This window comes from Panthera onca, chromosome D3 (assembly GCF_046562875.1).
Source record: "Panthera onca isolate mPanOnc1 chromosome D3, mPanOnc1 haplotype 2, whole genome shotgun sequence".
Taxonomy (NCBI): domain Eukaryota; kingdom Metazoa; phylum Chordata; class Mammalia; order Carnivora; family Felidae; genus Panthera; species Panthera onca.
The window spans coordinates 35331382-35345812 of NC_138350.1; the positions used below are offsets into that span (position 1 = coordinate 35331382).

Sequence of the window (14431 nt, forward strand, 5' to 3'; positions counted from 1 at the left end):
CATGTCACATTGGAATGATACCTCCAGTTTCTTCTTGATGAAATTTGTTAAGCTCACTAAGAAATTGGAGTGCCTGTGTCTAACAAAAACAGAGCAAGTTGTTGGTGTCCGCACATAGGGAGACTGGAGACCATTGAAAAAGAAAACTGCATATTCTGTATTCTAATTTAAGCAGTGATAATACCATAAAATCCAGGTGACCCCTTGGATATGCAGAACTAAGTATCCAAGAAGCTCATAAACAAATAGGATGAAAGTTTTGAACAAAATCATTCTATTTCAAGTTTAAAATATAGCTGCTGGTTAATTTATCTTGGAACAAATACAACCTCTTTCTTTAGGGGCTCTAGCAATCCTCTTGGAACAGAGCGACTAAAAGAGATTATTCTAGAAGCACTAGCTTTCACCCACAAAGGGATGTCCCCTTGTGCTTGGATCCAGAGGTCATTCACTAGGCAGAATATGGCCCCTTGAAGATGTCTACCTCTTAATCTCGAGACCTATGAATATGTGTTACACTACATGGCAAAAGAGAATTAAGGTTGCAGATGAAATTGAGGTTGCTAATCAGCTAATTGTAAGATAAAGATATTATCCTAAATTATCTAGGTGGCCTGATGTAATCATGGGGCTTCTTAAGTGGCAGAATAATAGGTCAAAGATGTGGTATGAAAAAGACTCAACCCACCTTTGCTGGCTTTGAAGGAAGGAGTCACAAGCCAAATAATTGAGTGGTTTCTAGAAGTTGAAAAAAGCAAAGAAAGAGATCCTCCCTTAGAGTCTCCAGAGGGAATGCAGTCATGCTAACACCTTGATTTGAGGCCAAGGAAATCTGTCAGACTTCTAACTTACAGAACTAGAGATAATAAATGGTGTTGTTTTAGTCACCAAGCTCATAGCGATGTGTTATAGCACCAATAGGAGGCTAATATAGCTGCAGTTAATCGGTGCTCAGAATTTTAATATTATAAATATTATTAAATTATTAAATATTCAATATTTAATATTACGGGCATTTATGTGGACATTTGACCGTTTGGCTTTTCTAAAACATATTTATCAATCATTCTTCCCAACCCACGCCTACAGTTTCTCATGAACATATCCGAAATGATCACTTTTTGGTCAAATATATTCCTTCCTTCATGAAAAAAATATAAAAATCACACTTAAAAATTTTTACCTGTGATTCTCAATTTGTAAGTTTCTCTTTCTTATAGATAAAGGCAAAACAAAATAGATTTCTTTTAGTATTTTGGTATGCTGGTAGTGCAAAGTTCTTACTCGTTAATAAAAATGTGAAAAGCAAATAATCTGGCCTTCACATGCTGTGTGTGTATATGTGGAGTGTGTGTGTGTGTGTGTGTGTGTGTGTGTGTGTGTGTGTGTGTTTGTGTGTAGGGAGGATAATGGGAAACAAAGGGAATTTTTTTCAAAATTAAAATGAAATCTTAAAAGTATCACCAAAGTTGTTCCAAGTTAGTATTTTTAACAAATTGTGTTTTCCAACATACTTACAAAAGTGTTTGCTAATCTGATGGGTATAAAAATGGTATCTCATATTGTGTTGATTTTCATATACTTGATTGTGTGGGAGGCTGATTATCTTTCAAATATTACTTAGCTATACATTGCTATCTATAAAATGCCTATGTGTATTTTATATCCATTTTTCTATTTGGGTTGTCTTTTCTTATTGATGTCCAGATGTTTTTTATATTTAGGCCACTAGTACATACTTTGATATATAAATATTAACATTTTTTCCAAATCTATAGCTTATTTTTCAATTTTATTTATGGTGTTTTTGGTTTACAACAGTTTATAATTCTGATATTCAAGTGTATCAATTATGTCTATTACAGTTTTGAAGTGTTCCCTACCTGAGGTCATAGAGGAGAATATCTGTATTTTATTACATACTAAGGACCTTTTTCTTCCTAGTGACAAAGACAAAGGGGATGGGTTAGATGCTGGCTTGTCGCATATGGCAGAAAGATAAGCTGACAACAGGGTAAAAGATGCTGGTGAAAGTAGTTGCTGTAGGTCCAGAAGCATGGCTGTCTTGCTTCAGTGATCACCCTTTGCAGCCAGATTGTGGTCTCTAACTGCCATTTCTTACTAAAAGAAACCAGAGTTTCTGGAAGCAACGGCTGGTTCCAGTCATGGGGAAGACAATGCACAAGAAGCACTGAGAACCTTCAGTTGTGCCAGGAAACAGGGAAGCTCTCAAAGATTTCTGGAGTAATGTCAAAAGAACACAAGGACAACCTGAAGGGGCTCCTACTGACCAAAGATTAGATACTTTGAACACCCAAACAGGCATTACTGTAAACTATTCCCAAATACCAAACATGTTAACATCTCTGAGCCCATCGTGATATTGTTGGCCAATGTATAAAGTTGTTATGGCGCCAATTCATTCTGAAATTGGAAAATAAAGGGAAGAAACAAAACATTTATCTCAAGTTCCTGTATGAGCTGTATTTTAAGGTAAGCAAATAGTTAAGTAGAGAATGGTACTTAATAAATACAGATGGAATGGAAGAATTAGGGTGTCACCATTTTGAAATCCCTAATAAAATAATAGATCTAGGCAATCATCATCAGTAGCTTAAAAAACCATTAAGTGACAGGCTGATGTGGCACTTTATAATGGACGGATTGGGTTGACAAAACCACCACCCACTAATCAATCTGAGTATTATGCACTTCCTGATGCAAGGTACTAGGAAGTACAAAGCATCACCTATGAACAACTCTTACCAAAATAAGAAATCTGAATCTAATGAAGAGTCTAGCTCTTGCCCCAGTTAATAGAAAATACAGATAGTAAAAGGACATGTTAAATGACACTACAAGAATGCATCAGCCAAGTTCACAATGTGAGCAGTTCTATGGGATGAATGGTTTACTCAACAAACAAATAAGGTAGAGTACAAAATACTATTCTACGTTCTGAATGAAGAATCATGTATGAGAAGTTAAGTGACCAGGACAAAATCCAGGCCTCCATTGCTTTACTTCATTGTTTCTAACACATTTTGACCGAGACCTCTAGCTTGACAAGCTCATAATCAGAATGAACTTTCATACAGGCGTTTTGATTTTTCCATGTTTTAATGGAAATTCATAGAAATAAGAACTGAGATGCACACGCCATATGAAGTCGGTGAATGGACTGTTCCCAACGCAGAGTTCAAAAAGTAACAATAAGCCTGATTTTTGAAATAAGGAAACTAAATTTCCTTTTAATTGAGCATTTTGTCTTGAAAGGGGGTTCTCCTTCTCACTGACTATCTTTCCCCTTTTCCTGTGATTGAAGAGTCACAGGACTTAAGTAAAAAGAGAGAAACTGAACCCTAATCAGGTGAAAGCTGTGTGATTCTTTGGAGCAAATAACACAGACATGAAAGACATTTCCTGCAATGTATAACAGACTTTCAAATTATCTTTCTCTAACTAATTAGCATTTTAGAAAAATTGGGTTTAATCATTAAAGAAGACATCTGTTTATCTGGGAGCTGTCTCATGGATGGTGTTGGCAACTTTCAGGGGCTATGTACCCAGCAGGTACTGCATATTCTTTTGATTTTTTTTTTTTTTAATTTTTTTTAACGTTTATTTATTTTTGAAACAGAGAGAGACAGAGCATGAACGGGGGAGGGGCAGAGAGAGAGGGAGACACAGAATCGGAAGCAGGCTCCAGGCTCCGAGCCATCAGCCCAGAGCCCGACGCGGGGCTCGAACTCACGGACCGTGAGATCGTGACCTGAGCTGAAGTCGGACGCTTAACCGACTGAGCCACTCAGGCTCCCCTATTCTTTTGATTTCTGATGCAAAGAGAAAAACTCTACCATCCCCCTCTGCACCCCCAACTAATTCAAACATAACGACTCGTCTGTGTCATGCGATGGTGGTTTTCACTCACATCACCCACATAAAGGGGTACAGACACTGGGTAGAAGGTATCTGGAAACTTCTCTTGCACATACTATATATACAGAGAAGAGATTGGTGACTTTGTTTCATTTCTAAAACCACTGTTTGTTCCCCTCCATATTAAATGGCATGACAGCAGACGTGTATTGACATTTGACATAATTCCCAATCGTATGAGGCGTTGTCGTGAGCAGTTTGATCGTTAAGGCTCCTGGGGGTGGGGGAAACAGCAAAGATGGGGCCCGTCACATGCAGATTTCTTTTTTAGTCATGTAAGTTTGGATTGCTTGGGAGTTGTGCCAGGCCATGTTCTTCTGTGAAGGGTCTCCTCACTGAGGCAAGGAGGATCCTCACTATGTCACTTGCCAATGATGTTTAGAACTACAAAATGTATGCAAAAAGGATCTGTAATATTTGACACTCACATATTAAGATTAATAGGGTTAAAAACCTTTTGCTAAACTATCCACTGGAAAGATTGGTTGAATTTCTATCCATCAACTCTAGGCCACTGATATGAAGCCCTGTTGACATTTCATTCTGACAAGATACAATAATCAATTCTCACAATTGCTGCATCTGGCTATGCATGTCAGAGCTTATTCATAATTAGCCAAACGACTTTCAGAAAAAAGATACATAAGGTATGAGCTGCCTATGGTGCAGTCCTGGTGTCACTCTGTGGAAGGCTTTGGAGGTGAAGCTGAGAAGTTGACAAATAATTCTGAGACAAGAAGAGTTATGCTGAGCAGGAAATAATATATTAGGGATTATATTTTAGGAAAATGAACTTTCCATTTTCTCTTATCACCTCATACCTCCATTACCTCTCCCTCTCCTGTCAGATGAATACTTCTTTTTACAAAGACTTTTCTTCAGCATTTATTTATTTTTGAGAGACAGGGAGAGACAGAGTGCAAGCAGGGGAGAGGCAGAGAGAAAGAGAGACACAGAATCAGAAGCAGGTCTAGGCTCTGAATGATCAGCACAGAGCCCAACGTGGGGCTTGAACCCACACACCGTGAGATCGTGACCTGAGCTGAAGTCAGATGCTTAACCAACTGAGCTACCCTGGTGCCCCCAGATGAATACTTCTTATTTCACTGAGCAAAGAGCAGCAACCAGAGGAGAGCCCCCTCCTCCCCTCCTACACATACTTGGCCGGAGGCTTTCTGTATGAAAGACATAGAAACTTTGTCTGGATCTCCCCATATACAATGGGAAGAGCATACCACCTACTTTCCAGGGTGATTAGGGGGGTTAAGTGAGAACACACGTAAAGCACCCTTGGTAATACTTGCTAAAAACTCGATACATAGGAAGGGAAATGAGACCAAATCCTTTTCTAACAGCTGAATGCTATTTATACAACATTGCTGTTTCTTCTCGGGTATCTGGGTATCCATAAGAGATGTCTTTCTCTCTTTCCCAGTATTCATTCATTCAGCATTTTATGGGCAACCTCTGTGAGAGGTGCTAGCAGCTTAGGGTATGTATGGGGTGAAGATGACAGTCCTTGCTTTGGAGAAACTCGCAGCTGCTAGGATAGATGGGCATGTGGGAAAAGCCGAGGCAACAGCCAATAAAGCGTGTTTAATATAGCCTCCAAAAAGTATCAGGGCACACAGGAAAATGAGGGAATACACTCTGGATTATCATTTGGATAAAGCTTTTCTTTGTGTCTATTCCTATCCTACTCTGCCATGACAAATTCTCCTGATAGCAGTTTACACAATAAACATCCTCTCAAATCAGCAATAGCTAAGGGGAGAAAAAAAAACAGAGGAAAAAGAGTTCAAGTTCATGGTAAGCAAAATGCCTGTTTTCCAAGGGCCATCACTTGACTATTACTTCACCTGATTATTCTCACTTTGTACTATCCTAAGGGTTTGGTGCAGTATTTGATGAGTAAACTTTCATTCTGATGGTTCTCATTAGTGACTATAAAGGTGATGTAGTGTTTAATAACATCCATCAGCACATAAATGCTTACATTTGATCCAAAATAAAATTAGGTATTAAAAATATTAATGATCTTTGGATAGGTAACTCAAGGGATGATCAAGAAAACACTCCTATTATAAAGTGAACCAGTAATTATGGTCACAGGTGTCAAAAGAGATATCCAAGAGCTAGATTAAGTCTTAGCTCTTTTCCCCAAATGCGTCTTATTCAGGAGAAACTATAGCTTTCCTAACTCAAAAAAATGATGTGGATTTAGTGGACCCATTTACTATACTTTGTGTTTTTTTTTTCCCTGATTCTCTGTTGACAGTTACTTCTAATGGGACAGGTCTCCATGGGGAATGTTGCAACGTGGCCAAGGGGAACATTTGGTGTAAATTTCTTAGCTTTTTCAAGAGAAAGTGAAAAATGGATCCCTTTGTGTGTGCGCGTGAGTGCGTGTGTGTGCATGCGTGCGTGTGTGTGTGTGTGTGTGTGTGTGTGTAATGAAAACAGGAGTATTTTATGACTGCCCTGTGCTAGATAAAAGGATTCTGATAAATGGCTTGCATTATGTAATGTCTGAATGGCCAAAAAAGGAAGTTGGTATGCATATTTGAAGGACATGGGTTCAGAAACAGCAGAACCACTTTAAAGTTTCTGAATTCATTACTTTCCCACGCGTTCTTGGTCTTGTTCTTCCCTCCCTCTGCCTTTAATCCACACTGTTTCTTTAATAATTTCATGTTAAGTTTCGCAGTTCTTCTTGATAGCAATCTAATGATCGTACCGAGTAACGCTTCCACAAGCATTGTGAGCTGGTAATGCTCACAAGCTGAGCATCAGAAAATTGGAGTGTGTGTAAAACTGAAATGAGAATGCATGCCTTCACTGGAAGCAAGGTTGACTTCAAACATCCTGTGAGGCTCCATATTGCTGTGATGAGGGAAGGAGCCCCACTGCTCGGCACCCCTTCCACACTTCTCAGCACGAGAAAGGAAACCCTGGCTTTGATCATTTATGGACAGTTTTTCCTCTTCCTGCATTCTAAGAGCCATGAGTCATTCCTCTTTTCCCAAGGACAGGTTCACAGCGGCCTGAATTCCTATATATTCTTTGGAGGGCATTATGCCACTGTTGCACACGAGAACAGCCAAGAGAAGTACCGGGATGTGTGCTGCTCCTTGATTGCTCCTGTTCTGCTCCTCAACCCTTTTCCTTTAAGCCCACAGAAGGCTCTGACAGCCACTACCGCCGCTTCACGTACAAAATCACGAACATGGAAGACGGAGAAAAAGAAGAATCGGAAAATTTTTCTTTGCGTTGAGCACCATACTGCCCCTTTGCCATGGCTCCCCAAGTCCCCAGTAAAAGTGCAGCAGTTAATCTGTTTATTCACAACCACCCAGAGAAGTTTAATAGACAGTTATGAACTAATTGAGTGCGTCTGTGGTGCTGTCTCCTCATTCATCTTGCTTATTCAATTTAACTCCCTTAGTCTTCCATAAGGCACAGTGTCCCTGCTGCTCAAAACAGTCGCTTGCTGCAAGAAAAGCCCTGGAACAACAGGAAGCTAATAGTTTAACTGTTCCTCTAAATTTGTTTGACAAAACTGACATTTAGTGCATTATGTCACGTTGTCGGTAATCTGCAATTTACCCCTGGGCGTGCAGTGGATGCTCATTTTATTTACCTCTCATAGTTAAAAGCGTAATTAATATTCCACTCTGTAACAAAGATTAGAGATTTGACAAACATTGTAATTTAAATTCTCCATTATAGCAAACATTAAAATCAAACATCTTCCACACGCCCCATTGCATAAAGGACACGTGTAGCTGTAATTTAACTTTTTAGTTTTTAATACCACAAACTAATTTCTGCTGTCAGTTTAATGAGCTGGAAAACACAAATCTTGCTCTCCGTGTGGGCATGGGCTGTGAGAGATGAACCGAAGGCACACCAATTTCTTTCAAAGCATATTTCTAAAAGCACCAAGCAAATTGTGTATGTGTAATCTAGTAAATGCAACGTGATACTATAGATTCCTGAAACCGTTTGGTAGCTTTAAGAAAAGAGCCACAAAAATAAAGCATTTCAAGAGAGAAACAGAGAAATTACTCTGATATTTTCTAAAGTAAAGGTGTGTATGTGTAAAGGATATATGGAAATATATGCAGATACTGACCACATATGAAACCAAACAACAACGAAGCCACCCTTGTGCCTCAGGAGACTCAGGAATGAGCAAGGTGGTCGCTATGATGTCCCTCACCGACACAGAGCCCTTTCCAGAACACCAAAGGTAGAACAAGGTGGCCAGCCTGCCGAAGGAGTTCTCGGAGAAACACTATTCTAATTCATGCTAATTTTCCCTGGGATCTCAGCTTCATAAATTTTATGTGACTGATTAAAATTATTGTATGTAGAATACCTTCAGGCAGCTAAAATGGCTCATTAAACAAGGAAGCTAGCTGGGAATTATCAGTAATGTAACAAATTTGTATACTATGAATTTGATGTCTTTAGAAAGAATGTAGGAGGAATATTTAAGCCCCCCTCCCCCCATCATAGCCCAGCTCAGAGGGAAAGGAAGAAATGCCTGGATCTCAAAGAGGCTCAGGCTTCTCCCACTCTTCCTCCCTGATATGCGGAAACCCACTGGCTTGCCAACTTCTGCACAAGACTTCATTAGTCACTGCCAACTTCAATCTGCTTCAGTTATTTTACATTCAGATCCCAGGAGGAAGCGTACTCTCTGGTGCAATTTCAGGCTAAACCAAAGATAAACTGATTCACTTTAGAAAACGACAAGCCAGCATGTCCCAACTTATACTAACATCTCACAACACAGAGTAAAGTATGTGTAAATATTATTAACCTTGCCAAAGTATTAAATGAAAGAGATACATATATTGCCAAGGAAGAAGGTTTCCAAATGGCCTAAGAGTCAAACACTCCACACAAGGCCGTTTCCATAAACAACTCAGCTCTAGAGTGAAGCACTTCCATTTCCTTTCTCCCAGGGTGTACGCAAGGGCCCTCCAAATCGATTTTCCAGAGAGAAGTCGGTTATTCTCCAAAGCATCCCATCTTCGCTGTATTGAAAGAGTTACTTGATAACTCCTGATGAATATCAACAGCATATTGGTTTATGCATTTAAAATAAAAATCTTTGCCAGCTCTTTGTAAAAAAAAAAGAGAGAGAGAGAGAGAGAGAGAGAGAGAGAGCAGCCATTTCTATGAAGTGCCTGTAATTTCTTTCAAAGTGCTTAGGCATGCCTGTGGAAATAATATATCACCTTATGACTTGGGCACAGTTTGTAAACCAGTTGGGCAAAAAATTAAATCAAAACATGCTTTGTATCTAAAAACAAAACTTTGAAAGAGAGAAACCAAATGAGAGATTTGGTCTTTTAGGAAACAATACAACACAAAACAACCTCCCTCACACACACAAAAACCATGAAAAATGAGTGAAAAAAAACTAAAACAGGTAGACTATCAACACAATCACACTGAATCAGAGAAAGAGTAGCAGAAAAAAAGGAATCAGCAGGATGTGTTTTCTTCACTGTACAGGATATTGTGAGGTTTTATAGATCTGAACTGTTATTGCTGTTATGTGTAGATATGACCTGTGGTTCTAGAAATAACTTATTTATTTATTGAAATGAATTAAGTGATAGCCTTTCAACCAAAAATTCTCTTTATGCAAAATTTTAGTTCACCTAAAATGTCTATCTCCAAATACCTGAGGTCATTGGGAGAATTTACGATACAGTGGATATGAATAGCCAGATAATCCTATTGGGATAAGTTTTATTTATTTATTTATTTATTTTTTTTTTAATTTTTTTTTTAATGTTTATTTATTTTTGAGACAGAGAGAGACAGAGCATGATTGGGGAGGGGCAGAGAGAGAGGGAGACACAGAATCGGAAGCAGGCTCCAGGCTCCGAGCCATCAGCCCAGAGCCTGACGCGGGGCTCGAACTCACGGACAGCGAGATCGTGACCTGAGCTGAAGTCGGACGCTCAACCGACTGAGCCACCCAGGTGCCCCAAGATAAGTTTTAAAAAGAGAGAGAAAGAGAGAGAGAGAGAGAGAGAGAGAGAGAGAGAGAGAGAGAGATTGATTGATTGATTTAGGGTCAGAAATAGAAAACCAAGGTAAGGTAAAAATGGAGCAGAAATAGAGGTTTTTGCAATAAAACCAATCAACGTGAAGGAAAATGAGGAAGAAAGCAGGGCCACAGAACTGCGCTCTCTGTGAGGGGGCACCCTGGCATGTGTTTTAGCAGAGGCTAAGTAACCATGGTTATCATTGGTGGGGAGGAGGTCATGGGAACTACGTTGTAGGTTACATAAAGGTTATTCCAAGCTTTTTTCTTTCAAAGCAGCCAAGTTACCCTGCATCTCAGGGAACCAGATAACAAGTGGGAGGTAAGGATAGAGGAAAGAATTAAAATAAGGAGGGAATAATTGAGTCTTAAAATCAGAAGGGCTTTGAACAATTGTGTGTAATGCCCAACAATGGGACAATGGCTCTTACTATGCATATTCTTAGGAATTAGGGAAAATACTTTTACAAGCATCTTCATGAAATTTTGGGAGTGGCAGATCCTGAAAAGTTCCTGCCAAGAAAGACATGGTAAATGACAATTATTGCCTAATACTGGTTATTACTATTTAAAAATATTTATGCAATTCATGGCCTGTTTGTGTGGGGCTTCAATCTTTATTGTGTTACAGAATAGAGATATAACTCTTAAGGATCATAGGTCACCTGTTCCTACTGCTTCTCAATCTTGTTCCTTAACCATAAAGGTATACTTTTAAAGAGCATTAAGTTTCAAATTTCATTCTAGTTGCTAGGGTTAATGAAGTGGTCAAAAGGTACTAGTCAAAGAGTATCAAGTTTGATCCTACACATGTATCTATTTAAGTCATTAACAAAGATGGTCTGAATTTTGTAGGAAAAGTACAAATAAACCATTGAAGACTCAATTGAAGTCTGGATTTAAAAGATCAAAAATACAGAGTCACTGAAGATTTAAAAAAAGGATCAACTGAAAGAAAAAGAAAACACAGAGTGCTAAAAAATACAAAATTATCACTTAATGCAGTCTGTATTTTTTTAAATTTATATCCAAATTAGTTAGCATATGGTGCAACAGTGATTTCAGGAGTAGATTCCTTAATGCCCCTTACCCATTTAGCCCGTCCCCCCTCCCACAACCCCTCCAGCAACCCTCTGTTTGTTCTCCAGATTTAAGAGTCTCTTATCTTCTGTCCCCCTCCCTGTTTTTATATTATTTTTGCTTCCTTCCCTTACGTTCATCTGTTTTGTCTCTTAAAATCCTCATATGAATGAAGTCATATGATATTTGTCTTTCTCTAATTTCGCTTAGCATAATACCCTCCAGTTCCATCCACATAGTTGCAAATGAGAAGATCTCATTCTTTTTGATAGCCCAGTGATACTCCGTTGTATATATATATATACCACATCTTCTTTATCCATTCATTCAGCGATGGACATTTCGGCTCTTTCCATACGTTGGATATTGTTGGTAGTGCTGCTATAAACATTGGCGTGCATATGTCTCTTCGAAACAGCACACGTATATCCTTGGATAAACACCTAGTAATGCAATTGCTGGGTCGTAGGGTAGTTCTATTTTTAGTTTTTTGAGGAACCTCCATACTGTTTTCCAGAGTGGCTGCACCAGCTTCCACTGCCACCAACAATGCAAAAGAGATCCTTTCTCCGCATCCTCACCAACATCTGTTGTTGCCTGAGTTGTTAATGTTAGCCATTGTGACAGGTGTAAGGTGGTATCTCATTGTGGTTTTGATTTGTATTTCCCTGATGATGAGTGATGAGCATTTTTTCATGTGTCGGTTGGCCATATGGATGTCTTCTTTGGAGAAGTATCTATTCATGTCTCTTGCCCATTTCTTCATTGAATTATTTGTTTTTTGGGTGTTGACTTTGGTAAGTTCTTTAAGGCAATCCTGTACTTTTGTGTCATAAAGTTTGGGTAATAACCAAATCTTTTAACCACAGTTTAATAAACAAAATTGGAAACAACTATCACTCCAACTTTCAAAGCTGTGGTTCTGCTACCTAATATTATTGCTGATTCATGGTGTCACTGTATCCTTACAAATGCACCACCAAACAGAAGTAGACCCCTTCTGGGGCACGTGGGTGGCTCAGTCGGTTAATAGTCCAGCTTCGGCTCAGGTCATGATCTTGTGGTTTGTGAGTTCGAGCCCCGCGTTGGGCTCTGTGCTGACAGCTCGGAGCCTGGAGCCTGCTTCTGATTCTGTCTCCCTATCTCTCTGCTCCACCCCTGTTCACGCTCTGTCTCTGTCTCTCTCAAAAATAAATAAACATAAAAAAAAAGCAGACCCTTTCTTATAGGACTTCAGGGGTTGTAATATCAGTCAGTGATCACAGGAAGACCAACTTTCTGAATTACTAAGGGTTTCTGTATGCCTTTCATGAAAGGCTGGGCTCATAGGATCCTGGCTCCTGACGGAGAAAGTGCCACCACCACAAACACTCTCTGGGGAGGGGCTGGTATTTTAAATGGGGGAGAATCCCAGTGGCTTTGGGAATTCTCTCGGTCTCCACCATCATCTGGGCCTGGATTTAGAGTGTTACATGACTACTCTCCATTTCAAAGTTTAACCCGGTCAAGAGTAGTACAAATAGCTGAATCCCAGGACTCTTGTTGATGACCTGCCATTTGTGAACTATCAAAAGCATGCTGACCAGGAATCCATTTTATGAAATCTCTTGTCAAAGTCCTGGCCACAGAATGCTAGGTGAGTGTGAATCCTGGAGAGTGAAGAAAGTCGTTTCTAGGTGTGTTAATGAATGCATTACCTGCAGTCCACACAATCATTGTAATCCTGGGGATCACATTTGCACGTGACGTTCTCTCCTTGTACCTGCTCGTTCCTCACCCATCCATCTGTCACATTTCCATTCCTTGTTTATAATTTCCTTTCTGAAGTTGCTCCTGGTCTCCCCCCCCTTGGCAGAGGTGACCTTTCCTCCGCTGGGAATGTTCCCATTGCCTCTTCCATGGTCCTCTTTCATCGCACCAATTGTCTTGTTCTTAAGACTCTTCTTTACTGGACTGTGATTTGTTTGAGATGACAGTTTCTTTTTTTCTTTAAAAAAAATTCTCTACCCGTTCATTCAACAAGGCCTTCATATCTTCTCATGTCCTCACTTCTCTTCTGACACAGGTCATATCCCACGGCCAGTCATGACAATGGCTCCCTCATGCACTCAGCCACTAGGCCCCCCACCTCCTCCATCACATCAAAAAACTCAGTACTGGATTGCCACACCACTCCGGTCTCTGCCTCTGTTTTCCCAGGGCCTCCTCCCTGTGTCTGTCCACCTTGTCTTTCTACTATATGTGTCTGTGCCCATAGTTCCCCTTTTTATACAGATGCCAGTCATACTAGATTAGGGCCCACCCCAATGGCCTCATTTTAATTTGATCACCTACACAAGGATCCTATTTCCATGTAAGGTCACATTCTTAGGTATGGGGAGTAAATACTTAGGAGTAAACCTAACAAAGACAGTGAAAGACTTTTATACTGGGAACTACAAAACACTGATGAAAGAAAGGAAAGCAGAGACAAATAAATGGAAAGACATTCCACGTTCATAGACTGGAAGAATTAACATTGTTAAAATGTCCACACTGTCATGATCTATTCATAATATAGCAGCCACATTTAGCTTTTTAAAAGAAACTGAAGACATATCTAGAAAGTGCTTCTGTTTTCAAACAAAAATGGAGTATCACTCCTTTTTTTCAAAATTAATAAAAGCTAAGGTCTTCACAACACCTGCTACGCCCTTCATGATTCCATCAGCTTGTGCATTGGCTCTCAGATCTTGTCCCCCAAAATTCTTCCTCTTGCCCCTTCTGTTGCAGCCTCACTGGCCTTCCAGTTCCTTCCTCTGCCTGAACTCTCTTTCCCCTGACATCTGGGCTTACCTACTCTCCCTCTTCAGTCATGTGCTCAAAATGGAGGCCTTCTCTGGCCACTCTCTATCTATGTCTAATCTCTTCCAACTTATCTCCTCTCCCCTCCCCATCTACCTTCCCAGCTTTATGTTCTTGGGAGTACAGGTAAGTTACTTATTTTCTTTATGGTCTATCGTCTCTCATCAGAAAGCAAGCTCTACAAGAGAAGAAATTGGTTAGTTCTGCTCTGCAGAGCTTAGAACACCTCCTGGCTCGTTCTAGCTGCTCACTTGCTATTTGTTAAATGAATAAAGAACACATAATTCAGCATCTACACATGTACTTGCCAACGTGAGTGTGTTTACTGTAGGATTAAAATGACTCACTTGCACCCCAACTGTATTGTATACTGAATGGCGTAGCTGCACATGTACATGGGCATGCATGAGGTCAGGAAGGGCATGAGTTTGAAAAGACCCTGGGTCTGTGATTGTGATTGCTGACAGTGTCTAACATTTGTCGTACCTTTGGTTTCTA

General features: G+C 39.8%; 1 protein-coding gene across 6 annotated transcripts in view; it reads right to left on the reverse strand.

Annotated features, from left to right (window-relative positions):
• The window catches only part of PTPRM (protein tyrosine phosphatase receptor type M), a 796527-nt gene that overhangs the window by 161314 nt on the left and 620782 nt on the right, over positions 1-14431 (reverse strand). The gene's annotated exons all lie outside the window — the stretch shown is intronic.